Raw genomic sequence first — 25,367 nt, forward strand, 5'->3', positions numbered from 1 at the left:
CTGCATCTCCCCAGCATGGTTCCCCCAGCCCTGCTGTGGATGGAGGAGGGCAGGAACTAGGGTTAGCTAGAAACACATTTAAAAGTACATTCTGGGATTTTCATTAAACTGATGAAGCATAGGAAGTCACCTTCTGAACTCCAGTACTTTATGGATTATCTCTCCAGTTGTTTTGAAAATCTTCAGGTCCATCTCTTGGAGCTCTCACAACTGTTTGCCAACACAAGAACAAAACCAAAACCAGTGCAAATATTATCAGTTGTTTGAAGAAGTAAATATCCTTGGTAAGTTTTAGCAAAGCACTTAAAACAGAGTCATTTGGATGAAGTCCAGACTGTTCAGTGGTTAATATATTATTCATATTAATAAAATAATGTTTGGAAGGGCACCAAGAGCCCTAATACACATACCAAGAGCAGGGTTTTAGTAGCCAATTTACAGCTATGTACAGCTGAGGATTTCCCACGTTTCCCTCAAATTTGCAGTGGGCTGGAGAGGCAAATTCCACCACACATCACCGATATGACTCCAGCATGTTTGGCATCATGAGTTCCTGAGCAAATCTTCTGCATTTGACATTGAAGGGTGGAACTCAGCTGCCAGAGCAGGGATTGGAAAACTGAGGGCTGGAAGATCTATGACAGTTGAGCCTGTGACCCATCACATCCTTGCTGGTGACCCATTAGAGTTGAGCTGGTGAACCATCGCAGCCACATTTGGTAGACTGGATGTGAATGGTCAGCAACCCCAGCAGCAGAGCCACAGAGAGCTCATAAAACCTCGGCCAAGTTCTCATTTCTGGGCAGGACACGAAGCTTGCAGACTTCAAGTATGACAAGAAAGCCATACATATCCCTTGTTGGGGATCCATCCCAAGCATCCCCTCACCTTGGCCAGAGCTGTCCCTCCACTTTGCTGCAGCCCTCTGATGCACTGAAACCCCCTCACCAGACCAGCAGAAAACAAATGAGCTATTTGTAACCCTTAATTTAAACAGCTACCGAAGTAATAGCATAAATAGTATAATGCAATTGTAATGGATAATGAATTATGTATATGGCCTCATCCCTCTTTGAATATGCATGAGGCAGGAACTGGGGAAGTGAAGCAATATTGCTGCTTGATTGCTTACTCAGACCCTGGTCCGTAAGGTGTCCCAGTGGGGCATGAGAGGACACTGAATCCGGGGTCTACATGACTCCACAGTGCCAGGACAGCACAGGAAAGCCACAACCTGAGTCCTGCAGTGCTGTTCTGGCACCCACACAGTCAAAGATTTGAAGCGCCTGCAGTTTTCCAGGCCTGGGTGGGATTTCTGAGTGCAGAGACAGGGAAATAGTGGAGCCACTGCCCCTGGAGGTGCTCCAGAGCTGCAGAGATTTGGCACCGTGGGGCATGGTCAGTGGGCATGGTGAGTTGGAGAACTCAGAGATCTTCTCCAGCCTTAATGTTTCTATGATTGCCACATGCACAAATAATATGATATACCCTGGCTGCCTCAAGCTTTACACACAACACACAAAATCCATGAAGAGTTGCATACTCACAGTGTCAGAAGACCTGCTTGCAGTCATCAGTGTCTCTCCACCCAAGCTGGTAAAGGTCTTTGGACAAGACCAGCCCCCAGGCGTGAGGAAGATAGCAACACTACAAACAGCTCCAGCTTTTGTATCCTTATCGTCTGGCTTCAAAAAAAAAAAAAAAAATCAGAAATATCAAACTAGTTCCAAGAGCTGAAGCTAATAAATTAATTTCAGTGACAGGAATAAAGAGGATCTAATTAGAAGTCCCTCTGCAGTGCCTCATTAGTGTGGCGGGTGAGTAAATGAAATTTCAGCAGTGGCGTGTGAGACTGTTTGCCTTGGGTTATTTTTAGGATGCACACAATGCCAACAACTGTGTTTCCTCACAGTATGTTTCCTCCATTGAAAATCTTGAGGCCTTTCCAGGAGGTGGTGGTGTGGCCGCTCCGTGGACACACCTCACTGTGCAGTGCTCACACAGAAACTGAAACAAATCAAAGCTTTTTTGGGAGACAAACAGATCTGGGCTGTCCCATAGAGTGAGCGTAACCCCAAAAGGCAAGGTGCTGCTATTACATCTGAATGGAGAATGCCACCACTCTCCAGCACCAGAGAAACCCATGCAAGGGGACAGATGGTGCCAACCTTTGTGCCCTATCCCCAATCCCCAACACTAACCACGACCACGAGTTTTAGGTCTTCCAGCAGGAAACGAGCTCCCCTGCTCCTTGCTCATGCAGGTGTGGGGAATTCACACTGCAATTAGTTTTAATAAGAGCATCCATCCAAACCAAGCTGGGTAAGCTGTACAGATTACATAGGACTGACATATAAATTAGTATAAAGTTCTCAATAGATTGTGAGACAGTGTCTACCATTAGCATCTTTAATGGAAAATGTTACAAGGATTAAATCCAGGCTCTGCGTACTTCCATTCTGCCCCACAGTATTAATGTCTGGAAGTTGGGCCACACAGGATGATTCATAAAGTTCAGATACCAGAATATTATCTTAAGGCAAGAATGATTTGATTTCTTTTTCCTGAACGTGTTGCCATAGATTTTCCTAAATGTTTTACAAACAGTTATTAAAAGCACATTGAAAATCTGAACTCCCTGGGGGCACAGTGTTTTTGTACTTAACTTCTACCTCATTCAGAAATCTCATGCAGTCAAACTGGTGGCAGAACACCCTGACACAGCCACCAGTTGTCCCAGCAGCACTCACCAGTACACCTCCAGACACACACAGGACGAGGTGTGGGGTGAGAAGTCAGCGTGTACCTCTGCTCTGGGGAGGGTTCACCCCATCCCAGTGACCCCTCGCCTGTAGCCCCACTCCACAGACACAGCCAGAGCACATCTGCCTTTGCTTATTGTGCCGGTCTCAGAGTTTGGGAAAGTAACATTTACCAGCTTTTGGTACTGAATAGTCCATAATAGACCAAATACACATGAATTAAAGATTCCAGCACCCCCTTTCAAATCTGCCTTCCCATAGCTGCACTGTAAATTTCAATGTCATATTCCTCGACGCCGCTGCCCTTAATCTGACAGTGTCAGAGGGATCTATCTTCATTTTCTCACTCTTTTCATAATCTAATCCTCAGCTCTAACATGCAATTAGTGCCCTCCTCGCCCTCCGCATACCAAGCAGGCTGATTGCTACAGCTTTCACTGTGCAATCCATTTAGCGCTGCAGCTCGTAATGAATATGTACATTTTGAGGACCTCGGCGAGGCGGGTCACAGGCAATCAACCTTGAATTCAATTACGTGAGTCAAGGTTAATGACTCGGCGCAGTGGTCAGAGGCATTCAGCATCCCGCAGATTAAATCAGCCTGTCACAGCTGACAATGCTGGTGTGAGGGACAGGGGACCTGTGTGCTGATAAAATGTTGGCAGCCCACAGTCAGGTTGGTGCGGGGCTCTGTGCTGCCAATCCGATTGCAGAGCTCTGATGCAATTAGTGGCACGCAGAGCTGGCCCATGAGAGCATGTCATAAGGGGATGGACCAGCAGAGTTCGGTTGAGCTCTGGGTGGAGGGCTTGGAATAGTCATAGAACAGATAAAGCTGGAAAAGATTGCTATGATCAACAAGTCCAACTCCCACCATGCCCACACCCCTCAGTTGCACATCCCTACAGTTCCAGAGCACCTCCAGAGATGGTGATCCCACTGCTCCCTGGGCAGCAGGGCCAGGGCTTGTCTGATATTTCAGAGAGGATCTTCTTTTTAGTCATAAAAATGCTGCTGTTATGATGCACCACAAGTACTTCAGGATGCGCTTCCAAAGGCATCAGGACTTGGTTGTGCATCCCTATGTGGATGGTATCCTGCCTAGCAGTGGATCTCCATTGCTTCAAGGCAACCTCATGCAAAAGCAGTTTTCTATGAGGAACTCATCCTAAGCAGCACTTAAAATCCCTTCCAGAACAGGAATCACTGAGCCATTAAGGTCAGAAAAGACTACCAAGGTCAACTAGTCCAATTAACAAGGAGGTCACAGCACAATCAAGACACAAGGGGTTTCTGCAAAGCTCTCTCTGGAAAAAGAGAAGGCATTGGCATGCAAACCTTCTGAACTCACACTCCATCACCTCCCCAGCTGTGGTGAGGACCTGCTCCCGGTTTGCCTGAAACTGAACAAAACAACCACGCTAGGTATCACATTGCTTGTGCTCAGACCTGGGGAAGTAAGGGCAGAAGTGATCATGACTGCAAACTGGCACAGTTCTGTTGGGAAAACCTGCCCTGTGCCAGGAGCTGGCTCTGGGACAGCCCTGCCTGAGCTTTGGCTCCATCTAAAGTCAGAGCAACACAGAGAACAGGAGCATTACGGTGCTGTATCGATCCCCAATCATTAACACTTCCATAGCAGGTTGCTGTTCTGTTGCTTGCCCAGCAGCTGAGCATGAGGACCCCCATCCTGCAGCTCCTGCCCCATAGGTGGGCCAGCTCCCGCTGAAGTCACTGTGTTGGGTTGCTCCCTTCAGGCACATTTCTGCCTCGAGGACCACAAGAACAGCCCCACCACCACTGCTGCCTGTGAGGTGTGGGGAGTTATTTAGTGGTGCAGGCAAATTAAACACATCAATAACATCTGACTGTCTGAATCTTTTCAGTAAGAAGAAATTATGAGTTTTATGTATGTAAAACAGCAACACTTGGTGTGAAGAATCTTCTACATGTGATTTACGCTGTTATTAAATATGGGGAACTTTCTAGAACCAAATCATGACTATAATTTCAGTAACATTACATCTCATTTAACACAAGTTCCCGAAGATTGGGCTTTTCAAAATAGCTTTCCAATGCACAAACTACTGATAGAATTTAAAACAGAAACCCTTTGCTTCATTGACTTTTAATTCCTTCCCACTGGGAGGGAAAAACCCAAGGAGTGGTCAAATGGGGGCTTTGGGGTGCAGCTGGGAGCTCATACAGCACTATCACTGGCAGCAAGTCCCTCATTCCTGAGGCTGGCAGGGAAATAGAGGGTCCCATGCTGGAGTTTGCTTCTGGCTTGTTGCAGCATTGCAGTAAATACACCCATGAGTAACAGGTATGAATTCTTCACTAACATCAATGAGAAAACAACAGGAAGGAATGTAAACACATCAGGTTTATGATTCCTTTCTTCTACTTGGAAACTGAGAAACTTTTAGCTCTTGTGCTATAAATTAAGTAGCTGGAAAAACAGCTCTCATGGGCAATAAGAGAAACGCTTGAGCTCAGCTATGTAACTTACCTATGTACTGAAGCTGAATACCTGCAGTCTGGTACGTGGTAAGTGTGGCACCCAACTCCTGTCCCACTGTCCCCACATGCAGGATGAAGGTAACCCAGCACAGGAACCCCTAGATGAAGACGTAAGCACCAAAACCAAGCAAGAACCACACAGCTAGCCCCAAGAGCCTGAGAGTATATGTAGGATTAGCAGGTGAGAAGCATCTCCTGAAAATTACCCTCATTAAAGTACCAGCTGCTGCTGCCAAGGAGGATGCTGCTGGGATGAGTTAACCACCTAAATGCAGGTGGTCCATTGGTGTGGGCTTCTAATTGTCTAACAAGTTCAGCAAACAGAATACAGGATCTCATTTTCCCAAGCTTTGTTCCAGCCTCCTCTGAGCATCTTTGCATCTCCTCAGTGAAGTTCTCTTCACGTCGGCTGAGTCCTTTACTTCAGCTGCACAGAGCACACATCTCCGTCATCACACAGAGGCGGCCACGTGCCATTGGCAACTACAGAAACAAAATATTGTTTCTCCCAGTCTTGAAAACACAACTTATGCTTGTCTGCTGCCTTCATGACCAAAGAAGGTAAGGGTGGGGGGCAGGGGGAGACCCTAGGAGAGCCAGTGTACAGCCCACATCCCTCTGCATGGGACATGGTAGCAGCAGAGGGATGAGGATGTGCGCCCAGTGAGGCCCTCAACACAGCTGGCAGCTCAATGAAGCTTTCAGAAGGATTTATCAGGTAAATGTTATGGATGGCCGTGATTTAATTCATGGGATTAGTTTGACTTTCAATTACTGGGCTTTGCACTGAATCACTTTATATTTTGAGCTCTGTAACGAGCACTCTTTACACTCGATCTTTCATTTAGAGAAGGATTATCAATAATTAGACACCGCGGCCTTATCGATCAACTAATCAATAACCACATTAATCATCAGCAGTCTAAAAACAATTCACTCTTTGCATTAAAAGGAATCGGGGCAATCAAATTAGCATCCTTTGCTGTGTGTGTGTCGCAGGTGGTTCCTTTGTGATAGACACTATTTCTGAATGCACTACAGAGGAGCTAGGAAGACTTCCTCTTTCTTTGAGCATCTTAATTGAGTTTGGGTCATTCAATTCTGATTGTCTGCTGCATATTTTTCACCAACTTTTTTTTGGCTCACAAAAGATCTCACATACAGCAACAGAGTCTCCAAGGATGCTACACAAGAAAGATACAAAAGAAATTCTTTAACATCACTGTAGAGTTAACAGGTGTATGGTTAACAGAACAAGCAGTTCAAGTAGTATTTATATAGATGCATAGTAAACAGAATCAGCAGTTCAAATAATATGATAGTCAAGATGTATAACCAGAAAGATTATTGCGGTGGACAGAAATAATTGAAAAGAGATGGACTGCTCACCTCTGTCTCAGGCACACAGTAGAAAAACTCCAAAGGAAACAATCCCTATAAAGACATCCTTCCCCAGTGGTGGTCAGCCCTTAAATGGGGTCTGGGAGAGGTGGAGCCAGACCCCACTCCTTCCAGTCACACAGGTACATTGCCTTCACCTGTGCTCCTGTGGCTGACTCAGTGCTCACCTTGGGTCATCAATCAGTGGTTCAGGCTATGGTTCAGCAGTTCCCATGCAGTCACCCACTGTTTGTGGTGATTGACACAGGGTTGTTATAGAGGAATATAAGTTTTCTCACAGTGTGACTTGCCTTGCTGGCACATGGCTTTATTTGATGGTACAACACGTGCAAATGCAGCCACAAAGAACCAAAGCCTTGGGACCTCAGCAAGAATCTTCTTCATTGAGAAGGTCAAGCAGAAATCCAGAGTACAGTCCCTAGCAGGGAATGTGTAGGATGTTACCAGTGTTTGCTAGTTCTCTTGGTTTGCCCCTTGTGTTCACAGAATCATAGAATGGATGTAAAGATGCTCTGGGAACAGCCATCAGTGCACAAATACATTTTTTGGCTGCCCAAAGGAGAGTCAGACTGTCACCCACTCAGCTGCATGAACTGGTGGGGATTTTGCCATGGGACACAGTGCTGGGGCTCTGCTGGGAGCAGTGGGGCTGGTTGGCTGCTTTCCTACATGAGAAAACCACTCCTTAATCACATCTTCTCACTCTTCAAATTAATGAAGGACTCATTTGGCGTTCTCCTCTCCAAAAAAAGGCAATCCAAATTCAGCAAACCAGAAACAGCACTGCATGCTGCTCTGCCTCTGGCACTCAAGACCTTTGACTGAGAGTGAGTAAACTTTTTGTGTTCAGCCCAAATAGCATTATAGCCTTCAGTGCTCACAGTGCTCTCTGATGGAAGGCGATGCGCAGCGCTGTGAGAGGCACACACTGTCTGCATGGAACGTTTTAAATGGGATGCACTTGGTGCTGGGGGAGCTTTTAGCTGCAAGGATGTGACAGGAGGGCTCATCCTAGGCAGCAGAGTGGAGATGATTTGTAAACTTGGCAGCAGTTACTGTTGCTGTAGCATCATGCACTGCAGTGTAGATATCGATGCATGCACACATACATATGTACATAGTACCTCTTCACTTAGGAGCAGCTGGGAACGCTGCTCGAGAGAGGACATGCATATGCTTGGAATCCTGTGCTTGCAATATTCAGAGTGTGGGGACTGCAAAAACTCAATAGTTTGTATCCGCAGCTCTTTTTCTCCCTTATTTTATTGTGTCTTTCTCCTCTGCCTCAGCAGCTCATTCTGTCCCTCACCCCGACAGCAGCAAAAAGCTGCAGGGAGACTGCATGGCACTGCACTGGTTCCCAGCACCACTGCCATTTAGAGTCCCAGCTTTCTTCCACTTTCTAGTGAGAGTTTTCCATTACAAACCTCAGATCTGACCCAAGGGAACTAAGGCTTGCTCTCAGCTGGATCATCTGCCAACACACCATCCTCAACACCCAAACCTTATTGAATCAGGATCAGTGCTTCCAAAACCAGAGAACACTCATGTCTACTTTTCCTTTTTTACCTTGCAGCACCCCAGCACGCTGTGCAGAAAGCAGGAAGGTTTGGGCTTGGAAAGAGCAGATCCTTGCAAGCTGGTTGAGCTGGGTACTGCTCTGATCCTCCCACGTCCTTTGGCACCGCGCAGAGCGACGTCCCCGTGCGAGCAGCCCCACGCAATAAACCCAGCTTAGAAGACCCATAAAAATAGCAATTACGAGGCACGAAGTGATCTGAGGAAGGGCTGGCGCAAAGAGGCCTCCCTCCTTTTGATGTTTATTGCCACAGCGGAGCAAATACGAACAATGCTGTTTTTCACGAGCACTTCTGAGCGTGCAGCATTTAACATTTGGTTCCAATCTTCACAGTGACATTGTAGGCTTTCATTATGCCATTGTCTCAGAAATCGCACAGGCCGTAACAGTTGTAATTTATCTTTTGTGCTGTGTAATTTGGAGCAGTCCGGGCCAGAGAGGAACATCTGTATGGAGAGATCGGTGTCTGCGCCCCGGACTCCGACACCGGGACGTGTTATAAGGTCACTTTCCTCATAAACTTCGTTATCGCTGTTGGTTTTATTCATTATATTTGACATATTAAGCTTCTGTATCTTGGCATAAAGGACACAATATTGCAGCATATTGGCAAGCTCATTTGCTTTTCACAGTTAGTGTTGTGTCCAAATATCAGTCCCTGGGGAGCGACACGTGTATATAGACTGCAGGAAAATGAGCCTCAGCAGCAGGTGGCCTTTTGCAGCCTAATGAACATGGCAATCTGTTACTATCACGGCAAGGCTTTTCACCAGACAATTAGGCAACTAAGCATGTAATTATTCAGGCCAACAAGAAGAGGCTCTTCTCTAATTTCATCTTTTCATTGCTGTTTACTCACCCACACTCCCCTCATTAATGAGAGATTTTCCAGTCCATGCTAATTGGTTTCAATAACATTCATTTCAGTTGAAAGGGAACGATTCTGTTAATTGAGAACCGAAAGCATCTTTTCATTTCAAGTGCGTCCTGCTATGGAAATCTGAACACTCTCAACAGGTTCGAGCTAATGAAATTAAGTTACACAGCCACCGCCGGTGTAATAGAAATAAAGTAATTTATTTTCACTGGAGCATGTGCTGTAGGTCCTGAACAATTAATGCAGCTCGTTCAGCAGTGCCTGTGGAGAAGGAGGCTTTGAATACATGGGGCTGCAGAGCCACTGATCAGTCTGTTCTGATTAAACCATTGGGCTCATCACGATGACCTGGAAACATTTAATGAGAATGACACACACTCACGGAAGCACTCATTCCTTAATAGCTATTGGACAGAAAGCATGCACAAAGTGTGGTGCTCCATGGGAGGAGTGTGGTGCTGGGGCTCCCACAGCCTCATGGCACCACCAGGACCCACCAGGACCCCACCAGGACCCCAGCATTATGCCCCAGGACTTCACCAGAATCTCACTAGGACCCCGCCAGGACACCACCAAGACCCCACCAGGACCTGCTATGCGGGCATGTGCCTGGCACGTGATGGCACCAAGGGTTGTGGAAGTCTAATCTGATTTCTGCAGCATTTGGGTCCTGGAAAGAGGGAACCCAAACCCAAAAGCACCGGGAACTATTTCTAACAAAAACTGGTATTCTCAATAATCCATAATTCCTATTTAGGAAAACTTTAGCGTGGAAATGCACTTTATCCCACCTGCCTGGTGATGCAGGGCGGAGTGGCAGCTCTGAATAAAAATCTCCAAACCACACATTTTCTCGACTTCGTTAACTTTTAAGGGAGACTTCCAGATTCTCCCTCCTCCTGGAGTCAAGTGGTGCCGCAGAAGAGTGGTGCTGCAGAGACCAACTTTTGTTTTTATCACAGCTGACGCCCAAGAACACACTGTTGTGAGCACCTGAGGTGCTGGATGTGCAGCCCCTTGTGGCAGTGTGAGGGCACTGTGGTTGCCAGCACTGCCCACCCCATGCACCCAGACCTGCACTGCCCCATGATCCCATGGCACCAGATCCCAGTGGGGATGATGGATGGTACCTTGCTAGGGCAAAGCATCCATTTGCAGGTGGTACATCTCACAGCTCCTAAAGCCTGCTAAAACACTGCATCTTAAAGCTGATGTTGTTTTATAGAAATGGTGATGCTTGTAACTTAGGTCACAAGGCATGGGAGAGAGCAGGATGGGAGCAGGAGCATGTAGCGTACCAGGGAATTTATTCACAACAAATAACGTGAGCAGACAGCCTTAGCATCCTATTGCCAAGCTCAGAGATGTTTGTAACAAATCTCCTCTGAGATGCATTTGTAAATGCAATGCAGAAACTGTTATTGAAGCAATATGAGGCCGGAGCCTGGTGCCGCTCCGAAGACCTGTGCCGTATTTCATCCTTAAGAGCTATCATTTTACTTAGCGAGCTGCACGCTGCAATTATACAGCGTTTTTCTTGGCCCCCAGCTACATTAAACATCCATTTTATAGCGCTCACCGTATTACCCTGAAAGCCTGGCTCCCGAGCTAGCTTTGTAAAGGGTTATCCTGTAAAAAACTACAAGGCTTCCTCATTAACTTTATGGCTTCATGGTCTCATTTGGGGGCAAGGCAGCTCTGCAGGCAGCAGCTCCTCTCCTGCATCCCACCACCTTGCCATCGCTGCCACTGGAGCCTGGTGTGGCTGTCCCTGCAGTATTTCCCACCCCATTATGGCCAACTGGATGGTTTCACACCACGCCCATGTTGGAGTCACCCAGACAGCAGCAATGCATGTTCCATCTAATGTTGCTCCCATACAGCTTGGGTACTGCTCAGTGTCACGCAGCCCGATCTGGCTGCTGCTAATTACAGGCGGATAGAAGACAGCCAGCTCTACGTCAGCCACCGGTGATCGAGGCCTATTACGTATTGATAGGTCAGGATTTATTACTGAAAGCACAGCCCGATGGCTGGGGCTTGGCCAGGAGCTGTGCGCTGGGGAATAGGGCCGCCGGTGTGGGGTCATCACTCAGCACACTCTCAATTAGGGCCATCCTCCTGCTGCTGCTATCGGCGGCCTAATGGCGGTAATGGCTTTTCCTGGCGGGCGCTGCGTCGGGTCCTGGCAGCTGCTGTGCTCTGGGGAACCCAGGGTGGGCACCCCCAGCCGGGGGTCCTGCGGTACCAGCGAGGTGTGCATTGGGATGATGCTCACAACAGAACTCAGTGATTTCCCTCTGGATACGTTTCCCGTTACCACATCCGTGATGCTATTTGCGCAGTGGTAATGTCTGCTTCCCCTCTTCCCCATTTGTTTGCCACTGGGCTGTAAACAACCATCCTGCTCAGGGTTGTGTGAAAAGTGCTTGGGAAGGAGGGGACCCTCAGAGCACATCCCATGGACATGTAGGATTGGCACAGGAATCCCCTTTCCCCCATGCTAACTCCTCACTCCATCCATTAAAGGCAAAACCCTCTGATCCAATGAGGATCCCAGGCTGGCTCCCTGGGGTCCGTAGCAGTACAAGATGCATCCATTCTCTGTAGGGTCTCCATTCCCCAAGAAGACAAGAGGGGCCAATGGGATGAGGAGGTTTCAGCTCCAGATCAGCGTTTTGTTATCACAAGTGGCCCCCAGGTGCTGTAACTGATATCTCACGGTGCCAGAGGTGAGTTATGGAGGTGCTATTTCACACACAGCAATAAATGAATAATTCTACTATAAGCCCATTAAAGATGTACAGGCAGCAAAGTGTATAGATTAATAAAATGTTCAGTAATAAATAAATTAAGATACTGGTGATTAATTATCCAGTTTTGTCATCACCTAATTTGTGAATCTTGGTGTTCAGGAAGAGAAATTCCTGCTGGATCTGTGCTACAGGACCGGGAGAGTCAATTTCCTCCTCCTGAATGTTCCAGTTTTGCTGAATACACAAAAATGGGCACCTTCAGAAGGCTGGGCAGTGTAGGTACAGACTGGGATGTACTGGGATGTGCCAGAGTTTACTGGGATCAGCTGGGACATCCTGGGACATGTTGGGATGAGCTGAGACACGCTAGGAAGCACTGCAATGTACTGGGCATGAGCTGCAATGTCTATGGATATGCTGGGATGTATTGGGATGTACTGGGATAAGCCGGGATATCATGGGATTTGCAGGAGCGCGCTGGGTTGTGCTTGAATATGCTGGGATGTACTGAGACAATTTGCAATGTATTGGGATGTGCTGGGATGTGCAGCACTGTGCTCAGCTTCAGGGGAGGCCTCAGGACACGTGCACATCCCAGTCAGCACTGGGACCTGGCCATTATTGGGACCTACTCATCACTGGGACCTGCCCATCACTGGCACCAGGCAAAGGAGACGAGCAAGAATTTGTCAGAGTGCCTTCAGTTTGGTTGCTCATAGATCACAGTCACACTCAGCGCCTGAAACATTGCAAAAGCAAGCTAAATTATTTCCAAAGCCATGCTGTGAATTTCTCTGAAGTTTCATGTGATGAAGCTACTTTACTGCAGCCAGGCAAGTTCTACTGATGCAATCTGCTCAGAAAATGACAAAACCTGACAGCAGTAACCCATCCATGTGCACTGTTTCCAAGCTCTGGTAGAGCCTTGGCTGGGATGGGGATGCCCAAGGAGGGATAGGGTCACTGTCCCTGGAGGTGCTCCAGAGCTGTGGGGATGTGGCACTGAGGGATGTGGGCAGTGGCATGGTGGGGTGGGCTGGGGTTGGGGATCTCAGGGGTCTTTTCCAATCCAAATGATTCTGTGATTCTATGATTCACCCCCATGTCCCCATTCTGCCCCATACCACTTCCAAGCGGCTCCAGCCAGGGAGAGACCCCACCGTGACAAAATGAGAGGAAAACAACCAAAAAACACAACAGCAGTGGTTAAAAATGTCTTGCATTGCTTTCCCGTGCAAGGGAAACTATTTAAACTGGCACAAAATAAATTTAAGGAGCATATTCTTGGAATTACATAGAAAAATACCCCGTATGCTTAGGCAGCAGCTAAACATATCCTTAATAGAATTCATATGGGGCCTGGAGTGATCACAATGTTTGGAGAGGAGCCAGATAGTAAGTAATTTAAACATCACAGGAAATTAAATTTTAGAATTCAATTTTGCATAAAGTTTTCTGTAATGAAAATGTCACACATAAATTATGAAGTCTGATTATATTCTTTTTTGAGTTTTTAATAAAATAATAGAGGCACTTGACAGTCAAGAACAAATGCATATTTTATGTGAGCAGCATTACGTGAAACTAACGTCCTCTGGAAATAATGGAACAGATGTTAACACTGCTATATCAGTTATCAGGTGCTCTGTTAAACAGCTTCAAACACAAGTATTTATTAAAAACGCTAACGGGATTGTCTCTGAGGGTTATCTAATTGTAGGTTTAAGACGTAGATATTTAATGCAATTAATTATATCTGTAGAATTATGTACTTAGGCCATAATTTATGGTGCGTGTCCATATATAAATTACACAGCATGTTTCACATGAGCTAGCCTGGTACAGACACAGAGAATTACTTGGGTAGAAACTCAGACTTGCCTAAAAGAACAACCCCTCATCCTAACGGGGAGACATCCGTTAGCAACGTCCTACAGCCCTTCAGCACCGAGTGCTGAAGAGATGAGTTGGGTTGACACTGGATATAGGGAAGAAATTCTTCACCACGAGGGCTGTGGTGCTGCTGGGGGTCCCCCATTGCTGGGGGTGAGCAGGGAAACCGTGGGGGCTCAAGCATCTTGGAAATGGAACTGGGTGGGCCTCAGGGTGTCCACCTTCCAGCCCGAACCAGCCTATGGTTCCATGATCCCATGCTCTCTGACAGCGGTATGAGCATCCCTGCTCTGCTCACCAGTCCCCTGCACACCCCAGAGCTCCCAGTTCCAGCAGGGACCTGGGGCACAGCTGGCATGTCCATATTTGAGGCACCTCCCAAAAACACGAGCTGTGTTGTCGTCAAGATGCAACAGCGTGAGCAGCTTGGAAAAATAAAGCCGGAGTTGTTTCCTTGGATTTAAATTGGTAAATTATTTGAATTTCCCCACCCCTAGGTGAATGATTTAGATGGCCTTGACCCCAGTCTGACTGCAGGGATTAATGTGGTATAATGATTGCTGAGGCTATCATTGCAGCAGGCATCATTAATTATCCTTATTGATTGTAGCTTTCAAAGATAAAGCATTATGCTGACTGGAAAATACCCTCTTCCTGCAAGGTCAAGGCTAAAATAGGGCAGCTAAATAATTGCATTAACAAACAAAGAAATAAAAATAACCTCTTGGAGAGCTGTGTAATTAAGATCCAATTACAACGGTTGGCCCCGATCGCAGAGAGGCAGAATCTCGTCCTGCAGCAAGGGATGGGGATGGGGACAAGGTGATGGGGACGTGTGGGTGGGGGCACAGGGACCCCTGCTGCTCTGCTTTCTGCTGCAGCAGTGCAGGGACCCAGCCCAAAAATAGAACAAAGATCTGGGTAGAGCAGGCGGTCATCGGTCTCAGATCCTGTTACATTTCTGCTGGGTCACATAGAGGAGCTTGAGGACATCCTGGGGACGTTGCCTCTGATGTTCCCCACCCTGGGGCCTTGGGGCTGTACTCGGATCCTGGGCTCACTGTGCATCAAGCAGCCCCCATAGTGGTTGTGCCCCTGGGCCTGGGTGCCCAGCCTATGATGGGATGTGATGGAGGTATGTGATGTGTGTTTCAAACTGCAACATTTTCTTGACATCCATTTAATTATAATTATTTTAATTAAAACATTTGTCATTGAGAGCTGGGTGATCTGGCATGCCAATGCACCAGTCCGCGTGCGCTCTTCCTCATTAGAAATTTTAAATCAGACTTCAATAATTCACTTGAGCACGAAGATTGCTTCCATGTAAGCGATTGCACGGTGCAGTTTTTGGCTAATGGGGTCACTGGGTGATGCCAGTGTAGGGCATGGGCACAGAGACTGGGGGGCATCACTGCCCTTGGAGCCCAATCCCAAACCCCAAACCTCTGCTCGCATTGCAAGCACGATCCCAAGGGACTCACAGACAGCGCCAAAGGGTTTTGTCCTCCAGCTGTTTTCCTGCTGAGGTCCTAAAGATGGATGGGAGGGGGTGGTGTGAGGATCATAGGATCATGGAATGGTTGGAAGGGATCTTTAAAGGCCATCTGGTCCCATTCCCTTCAGTGAGCAACTCTGCCCTGGCTGCATCGACCCTATGGGCTGAAGGAGTGCACAGACTCTTTGCTGCACTGGAACCACAGTTTTCAGCTGCACAGGATCAGCCCCTGGCAGCTTCATTAGTGTGAGATGAATCTTTGCAGAGTTAGAGATGTCATGCCAGGTAATTAATAACGATCCATAGATATGCAGATTTCCTTGAGCTTTCTGTGCAGTGTAAACCAGTACGATCAGGTCATGAAATATCTTTTGAAGAACGATGCAATGCTTTGGATTTATCACTCATAATAGACCGCAAGACGAGAAAAACATGTGAAAAGGAAGCAATGGGAGCCAAAGGAGTTTGCATTATTGTTCACACAGTGAAAAAGCAAGGTGCGGGATGTAAAGAGCCAGGGGAAAGCTGGCAACAATGGGCCCCATAGCAACAACAACTTCTAAGGGGGATGGAGGAGTGTGGCTGCACACAGCCCCCTGCCCACGCCTTGATCTCCGCACCGCAGCCCCACAGCCGGCAGCCAGGCAGCCCAGGGGACAAAGGCCCCCCACTGCCCCTGCACAAAGGCAGCTCACAATGCACCCGTACCCCTGCACCCTGCAACCCTGCATCCCTACAACACAGCACCTCTGTGTCCTGCATCTCTGCACCCTGCACGCACCTTGAATCCCTGCATCCCTACCGTCCTTTATCCTGGTGTTCCGCATTCCTTCATCCCTCCAGCTCTGTGCACTTGCACTCTGAATCCTGGCACCCCTATAACCAGATCAGACCCCAGAGTGCAGGAAACAACACGATGGAAGGTACGGGGCTGTGATGGGCAGCACAGTGCTGGGCGGTGGCTGGAAGGAGGGGGACACAGCAGCCAGGAGGAGGACGAAGATGAGGATGAAGAAGGCTGGAGGTCAGCAGGGCTCAGCAGGGCCCTATCCCACCCAAGGACCCTCAACCACCAGGGCCAGCAGCGGGGACATCTCTTGCAGTCCTGCAGCAGTCAGAGTAAAGGCTCCTGTGCTCTGAGCCCAGGAAGCTATTTTTGGTTTTTGGGGGACGGCTGCTTCCTTTCCCTTCCTTTGTCATTACTGCAAACCCCTCACTTGGAACCACATTTCTCTCATTGCATTAGCGAAGGCAGAAGTCATTCTGACTCAATTTTTACATGCAAAGGTCACCATTAAAAAGTCATAATTCAGCGCCGTACCGAAGGCTGGGCCCTGCCGGTGCTGTCATTAGGGCAGAATTTAAGGAGGTTCTGCCTGAAACGAGTCGGTATTTTTAGCTAACAGTATCAGCCAGAGGAGCGGGAGTGCCTGGGGAGATAACGGTATGGTTTAGATTTCTGCCTTTACACTCACTGTCACATTAAAAAAATAAATCATAATTTTGATTTTCCACGTCCCTGAGGGAGAGATTGACAGGAGCATCCAGTCCCCGTAATTGGATCATTCCTCTGGGAAAGTTGGCTCCTCCGCTGAAATCCTTACATGCTCGGAGGAAAATTGCTCTCAACGTTATTGAAAATATTTTAGGAGGCTGAAGATTCTGGGACCTTTCCAATTCGAGGGCTCCAGTCAGTCATGCCAAAGGAAGACAATAACAGGAACCAAATCTGGAGAGCATTTCACATAATTGGAGCACAATTCCATGAGCCAGGAAGGCGTGTGCCGCTGCGGACCCACCTGCGTTAAGAGCTCATGGGATGGAGGTGCTACAACACCTTATGAAATAAACATCTGAAATAAATTATTTGGAGCATTTATTGTCTTTGATAATGAGAAACTCAAGTGTTTGGACACGGGTGAGCACGGCAGTGCTGCTGCCAGAAGCAACGGAGAAGACTTAACCCCAGCATCGTGGTGCTGTCTGCTGAGGAGCATTCTGGGGATCATTTGGGCATGCTTTAGGGCCAGAGGGCCTGCTGTAGGACCAGCACACTGTGGGGCACCAAGCGCCTTGAGGAAGGTTCTGGAACACTCTGATGGAAACAAGGGCCCTGTGATGTGCTGGGGCTGCGGGTTGGAGGCTGGGGATGAAACGGGACATCACTGATGAGCTGCAGTCTCCCCTTCCCTCCACATAAATTAATCGTGCAATTTAATAAACTAACAGGTGGTTCCACTTCAGACAGAGCAGATGTGAGCCCGAATGAGTGAAGCCTCCTCTCGTCTTCCACTCGTCCCCCAGCTATTCCTTCCTTTATATCCTTCTCTTTCCCTCTTCCATTTTTTCCCCCTTCTTCTCTGCCTGATTTACGAGCAGCTACAAAATGAAATGTTTTCTCTGGTCTGGATGAATATTGATGGTGGAGAAGTGTTGATTTTAGCTGAATTCATGGTTTCAGTGACCTTCCTGAAGTCTCTGCACCCCGTAGGCGCTGGGGATGCTGCGTGGAGCCGCGCTTCTCTCACGTCCGTATCTATTTCATGGGCATTCTCATTTTCAGAAGGCAGCCCCATTTGTTAAGCTTGCATCTTGTACGCACATTTGTCTTCGATTATCTTCTAAGAGAGGATGGTAAGTACTTATACAAACCTACGAAGAAATTAAACACACAAAGCAAATGAGCCTGGTGTGTTTGCGTTCTTTAATTTCCAGGGATAATGCCCGGGGGGAAACACTTGCTCAAGCACAGATGGGTTGGGAGCCCCAGGAGGACTGGAGCTGCCCTCGTTGGAGGACAGCTCTCCCTCCTAATTCCCACATGGAGAGAAAACGATAGTACTGCTAATGGCTGGGGCACTGCAATGCACAGGAGGGAAGGAGGAGGTAGCTGGGGATGGGGAAAGACTGGAAAATGTGAGTGGGAAATATTTTGATAAGAAGCATTGTGGGCTTTTACAAATAGTCAAAAACTTCTGGAGCACATTTATCACTAAATTGAACCCAGATGATATCAGACTACTTGCAGGGGCTGAAATCTGCCTCCAGAAGGCTCCGCAGCCACTCAGGTCTCCTAGCACAGAGCACCCACAGCATCACAGCTCATGGACACAAGCGTTCCCATTGGAGCTGATCCCACACCCATGGGATCCATCTGCACACATCCCACAGCAAAGAGCAGGGCCCCAGGCCTCATGGACACAACGCAGGGAACAATGCAAGCAAGCAGCTTGAACCCATCAGAGCTCAGAGGGCAGCATTGTGCCCAGCTCATATCACCAGCAAGATCATAGAGCCATGACAGTTGAAAAGACATGTCAACCCCAATCCCCCCCCCACCATGCCCACTGAGCCATATCCCTGATCTGGTGCCCCAGCCCCGCGCTCAGGAGTGGGGTCAGTATCTCTGCTTTGGCAGTGCTCATTCCTGGCCACGTTACTGAAAAAATTAGAAAGAATATCCCAGACTGGATCCTTTTCATGAGCTGCCAGCGCTACTTTCATGTCTATCAGGTCCCATCTCATCCTCAGTAGCTCGATGGGTGGCCCCTACATACCCACCTGGGGCCATCCCAAATCCCCTATTGAGCCTCTTGTCTGGGTCTGGGGCACTGAGGACCCTAATGCAGCCCCACTGCTCTCCTCCCAAGCTCTCCCTAGAAGAGCAGGCTGTGGCCAGTGCAGGGGATGTGCACTGCTTTGCCTTTACTGCCCTCTCCATTGGGGCAGCCTTCACAAAGCACATTGTCCAATTCAGCTCCTGGCATGCCACAGCGAGCATGGGACATACAACTCCCATCGAGCAGAAGTAATCCCCAAGTCCTGCTGGTTGCCTGTTGGACGCCAGCACGTTTTTCCTTGCTGCCAAAGGGATGTGAAAGAATTAACCAGAGTTGGAATGTTATTGTTTGTGTCAGACTCTGTTAACCGCCTTAAAACTATATGTAATGCTGCAATTTCCTATGTAAAAACTCTCTAATGGGCAATACTCAGGAATCAAAGTCTTATGTAGCGGTTAATCTTCTGCACGGACAACGCCAAGTTTAAATCCAGTCCAAATGCCACTTCTCAGTCACAGCTTTAGAGGATTATAAATGATTATAATGGTATTTGTCTACTTGCCTGATACATAAGTTCACGTCAGTGTTATCTTGGAAATTGACATTCGGTTTCATCTCTGAGGTGAGAGAATAAACTGTTGACTACCAGCTTCAGAGAGGAAAATGGATTAGCCATAATGTAATTAGGGCTCCATTCACAAATGATTATTTTCGTCCGCTGCACACAAGGCGCCGATAACACACGCATCCAGGGAAGCACGCCTCTGGGATCTGCTCTTTGTGCCGCTTCGGGCGACACTCACACGTGCTGTTCCCATCGGAGGCACCCAAAATAGTTCCCCAAGTGCACAGTCCCGACTTTGAGCTTTGCTCTGCGTTAAGGAAGGAGCTCCAGCTCGGTGCTGACCACCTCCAGCTGCTGGTGTTAACTTCTTCCAGCACGCCCCAAACAACAACAACCCGTAATGTTATCTGCCTGCGTGCCTCTTCAGCTCTTAGACATACATGAAAGAGCAGGAGCAGCCCCTGAGGATGAGGGAGCAGTGGGGAGCGGTGATAATAAAACAAAAAATAAATTAAGCTGTATAAACTGCTGCTAATACAAACACATAGTGAATGGCATGGAAGGCTCTGCATTATTTTCATTTCTTTGGCGTTATGAACTCAATTCCACTTAAAGTAACGTGATAAATAGCAGCAAACCAAACTTCGTTATGTGTTAATGAGAGCAGTGAGGTACAACTAACAGTTTAGGGATGACCAGCTGTGAGGAGGGGTTTCTCAACACTCAAAGTCAGGGCTGGTGACTGTGCTGCTGCTCTGCCCTTCCATGGCACTCAGTGACAAAGAAACATTGGGGAGAGCCCAGCAGAACACAGAGCAGCGATTACTGCAGGAAGACAATGCCAGCTCAGAGGCACAAATGTCACTCCAGCACAATTCTGCAGAAAGCCTTCTCCTTGTCAACTCCCTAAGAGAAGGGTGAGCCCCAGAGAAGCCTCCAAGCTGTTATTTCCAAGGGCTTGGCATCCCTGCTCCCACATGCAAGGATGAGACTGTGGCCACCTCCCCATGGCACTTCTGGGTTCAGTGGGTCTCCACCCCAGGCTGTGCAGCATAGCAGGAACACTTGAGCACATGCTGTGCCTGCAGGAGGAGGATACTCGGTGCTGAAATAATCCAGCCAGGGAACAGAGAAAGAACAACTTACCCTGCAAATGTCAGCCTTCAAGAGGAGATGTGCAGAGCTAAGCCTTGTGAGTGTACATTACCTGCAGAAAAAGGCTCATTTATCCCTAGGATGGCCCCAGGCCCAGGTGCTGCTCATGGGCACTAATCACTGTTAGGGCCCAGCAGCAGCTGGTGGTGGCTGTGTTCACCTGGGGGAGGTGGGATGGGGTCTCTGCTGAGCAGCTCTGGGGTCTTAGGCCCTTCACCAACACTGGGCCCTCATGTGAATGTTGCAGATCTCAACCTATAATGGTGTTTTATCTATGGTGTTCTGTGAAAATGACATAACTGTACATCAGATAAAAATGTTCAGAACTGTGCACGTGATCATACTCTCTGAAGGCCTTCACCAACACCCCATTGCATCCCTCGAGGTAATTGCAAGAATACTCAAGGTGCAGGAGCATTGTGCACTCAGGTCCCCTCTCCTCACTGTGTGATGGTGTGGTGCATATGGGGTCCTGGGACACATCTGTGCCCATGGACAGGGCGTGCTGGCCCCTCTGCTGGCACCTCAGGGGTAGTGCTGCCAGGTTATTCCAACCCCAGGCAGGGCTGGGCTGCAAAGCTCCCAGCAAGGATGGCGAGGGGGTTTGGTGGTGCTCTTGCTAAGAGAAAAGTGGTACAATGCCCAGCTCTTCATGCTCCATGACACAGCCCCACTGCTCTACGAGAGCTGCTCTCGGTACTGCTAATGCAAACATTTAATTTTGATGATTTATAGCACAGCTATAAAAAAAACTCTGGATTACACTTTGGAGTCAAGGTCTCAGCTCGAGAGCACATTTTTATAGAGTCAGCATCTCTGTTTTTAAAAGTTATACTTCAATATTAAATATGACATTTTTTCAGCAAGTCAATAAAATCCCTTTGGACCAGATAATAAACCCATTTCTTCCGGGCTGGCTATTGTTTCTATGACGGGTCATATCCTGCAGCCTCTAACAGTGCCCTATTTCAGCCTCTCAGATTGGGATTTTCACCTAAAATCCCTCCCAGGAACGTGTCCAAGAGCTTTTGTGGTGCCAGCACAGCCACACAGACCAACTCCTTCAGTCCTGCTCTGCTCACATAGGCATTGCTCTTGAATGCAGCATTGTTTAAAGTCCTAAGAAAGCACTGAGGCCTGTGGCAGTGTTAGTTTTATCTGATCATACCAGTTCTCGGGATGTAAGGAGACCAATCTTTGAGTTTTCTTCAAAACATAAGTCGTGGAGAGAGGCTGAGTTCATAACAAGCATTTAAATATTGTGGTTACTTATATGGAGAAATCATACTGTACTTCTACATACAAATCAAACTATATTTCTTCATGCATCCATATATTCCTATCCCTATCTCATCCTCATAGAATCATTGAATTGTTAAGGCTGAAAAAGGGCTCTGAGATCCTCAAGCCCAACCCCAGCCCACTTGCACTCTGCCCACTCACCATGATCCTCAGTGCCACATCTCCATGGTTCCTGAACCCCTCCAGAGACGGCGACTCCACCACTGCTCTGGGCATCACATCCCCAGTGCATCCCCACACCTGGTGCACCCCAGTTGCACCTTCATCCCACCACATCCCTGATGCCATCCACATCCCATCCCCTACTCAACAGACCCATGTCCCATCCCCATCCCATCACTGGGGCTCCTGCCAGACCTGTCCCCAGAATCAGGCCCCATACATGAGGGATGACTGAGATGGAGAAGTGCTGATGCTGGTGGAGGAGCTGATGGCATCGGGCCCAGGGGACACACTGTGGTGTCACAGCATGGATGATACTGCCATTAAAGTGCTGCATTCGGAGGAAGATGAGCGCTTTGTGTTTTTAGAGCTCACAGAATTATCCTGTAATCTTATTTATTTTCTAATATGAGTTTCTGTGGAAAGTGTATCATTAGATAAATAGAAATTAACTGATTATGAGGATTGTCATTCCTTAAGCACATGTTTATCAGACCATTGTGCATTCTGCTCTAATATCTTGACACGAGAGTGTCAAATTGAACACTAGCCAGATTATGATAATACCCAGCACTTTTTGTAGCTCTCCTATCTGATTTGAAAAGCTTTCGTCTTCACAAATGCACTTGAAGTTGGGGCTTTATGGGGTTTGATTGCATTCATTGCCAGGTTAATAAGCCTTTTCTGAACCATTTAACAAAATCTCTGCAGTATCCAGTCCTTGAATAGATTCAGAATACCAAAGAGTAGCTTAATTAATTTGTCTAATTAATTGAGGCAAATTGAAGTTATTTCTTTCCTGCACATTGCTCCGTGTTACCGGCGCCGATGTCGGGCTCCCATGGCGGGGGTTATCTCGCTGCTCTTTTAGTGGCACATGAAACCCGATGTCTGCAGCCGTGCAGGGCTGGCTGCCCGTGCGATGCTATAATTACTTTTGCCACTTTGCTTTTGTGGAGTCATTCATTATGAGACTGTTCTTATCTTGTCATACCTCCGTGTCATTAGCGATGTTTAAATGCATTAGTGACCAAAGGCAGGTTTAGCGGCGGCGATTAGCGCAGCCGGGCCGCCAGCCGGCTGAGTGATGTTTGAAATATTGGAATTGGTCTCTTAATTTCTATCAAAACAGACGGGTGAGGCGTTGGTGTGCAACTGGGGAACCATGTCCAGCCCGGCCCGCCGAGCTGAGCAGAGCTCTGCTGCGTTATCGTGGTATTCTCGATTTGCCTCCACCAGCTTGGCCCCATGGTGCACTGCCCACGGCAGAAAGGCACCAGTGGTTGTGCTGATCAAAGCTCTGCCTCGTGCTCCAGCCTGCATGGGATCCAGTCCTTGGGTCTCTGTAACACCTACAGCACTGGTCTTCCAACGACGATGTTAACTCCATGATGCACCTCCATCCACAAACCCTGCATTCAGTTCTGTATCCAAAAGCACTCTACATCCTCCCAGAGGCAGATGTCAGAGTGCCTATCTGTGCTGCAGATGCAATTAATTGCTATCCAGGACAATACTGTGCAGCTGTTCGTGCATACAGCCATCTTGTTAGGGACCAATATTATGGCATTTTCCAAAAGTGCATGAAGCACTGTGTATTTCCCATAAAGACAACCTTTGTGAGCACAAGGCTGCTGAGCGCTGACAACACGGCTGTTGTGCTTTCTTTTCCTGGAAAATGGCAGCAGATATCCCTCTGCTGTGGAAACAAACAGCAGACAGGGGAGGATGAGGGGGTTTTACTGGATGTGCTCCTGCAGATCTTCTGCTCCGGCGTTCGCAGGAAGAGCTGAGCATTTTCAAAGGGGCTTTGAGTGACTGTGCCATGTGGTGTCAGTATAAGTGAAATTACTGGCACAGCTTCGGTGCTCTGCTGGATTTAAAAGCTGGATCTCATGGAGAAATATGTCCTTTGATTGCTCTAAATTTTTTTGCCCGTACTATCACTGCATGGACTCTCTTGCTTGTCACCTTACTGGGTAGCACAGAGATTAAGCTCCATGAGTTTTCCACATTGTTTCTTCACCATATTTAAAGCTGCTCTGGTATTTCCCTTTGGAACAGCGTCCACTGTGTCCCCAAGGCACTGGCTCAGCCTGGGGGCCATGGAGAAGGAGGAGGAAGAGGAGGTGCAAAGGACTGTGCTCTGCAGGCACCCGGAGAAGGAGCAATGCAGGAGTGGGCATGGTGGGGATAGGTTGAGAGTTGGAGTCGATGGCCATGGAGGCCTTTGCCAATCTAAAGATTCAGCGATTCCCAGATTCCATTCTTCTATTTTCTTGAACAAAAGTGCTGCCCTGAGGCAGCCCCACACACACAGGCATAGGGCAGGGTGAGGGAACAGAGCAGCCAGAATGGGGCCAAGCTGCTCCCACAGATGTATGGAGGGGACTGCATCGTGTGACCGCTGCCTGTGGGGGATTTTCTTCCCCCGAAGTCAGATTGAAATCCCTGAAGTAGAAACTGAACACTCCTTTCTGGCTCCTACTGCAAATTAAGTCAAATGCTTGGACAATTAGTACAGTCATCGTGTCAAGGGAACAGCCTCGAGATACAGCAAGCACACAGTGCACCGTGTGAATATTTGATATATCTGAAAAATCTTTATAGTCGGGATGTTTTACACTAAGCCACATTGATTTCCTGTCAATTTTTCATATCAGTGTATGTAATCCTGGTTCAGCAAAAAATACAATAAATGCGAGGAGTGATATATCCAAACAGCACGGAGCAGACATTTTGCAGTAACTCCGTTCGCAGCCCAATAATAAATAAATCAAAATGAAAACAAAAGCCAGCGCATAAATCCTGTGTACGGCCCACGCCCTTACCGGGCTGGGATGGGGAGCACAGCCCCGAGCCCCTGCTTATCTGAGAATTTTCTTTTTTCCTTTCATTACATTTTGCAAACGTATTACAGCGTTCCATCTGTCATCCCTAATACCGAAGGACCGCATTAGCCTACATATTACCTGGTTCCTGTCTCCTGAAAGCTTAGATAAGAGCAGGCAGGGATAGCTCCAAAAAGCCGCATAATCTGTGCTATGAGGACGGCTTTATGAGATGCATGGATGGAGCTGTGTTGGTGGGAGCAAGCTTGGAGACCAGAGAGCAGCTCCTTTATTTGTAGGCCACCAATGTGCCCATTGGTCTCATGGTCTTTCAGATTTGTGCAGATGGAGCTCTGAGGCGTGTGTAGATGTCAGTGGCATTGGAAGAACACTAGGTTTCATTTGTGGCTGTGTTCAATACACCAGGTCTAGCCAAGCCAAAGGGCGATGTGTTACAGTGCAACTAGCATCGTGGTGCTTGGCTCTCGTTGACCAGGGGCTCT

This window comes from Cyrtonyx montezumae, unplaced genomic scaffold (assembly GCF_038088225.1).
Source record: "Cyrtonyx montezumae isolate F1298 unplaced genomic scaffold, pur_monq_1.0 scaffold_5, whole genome shotgun sequence".
Lineage (NCBI taxonomy): Eukaryota > Metazoa > Chordata > Aves > Galliformes > Odontophoridae > Cyrtonyx > Cyrtonyx montezumae.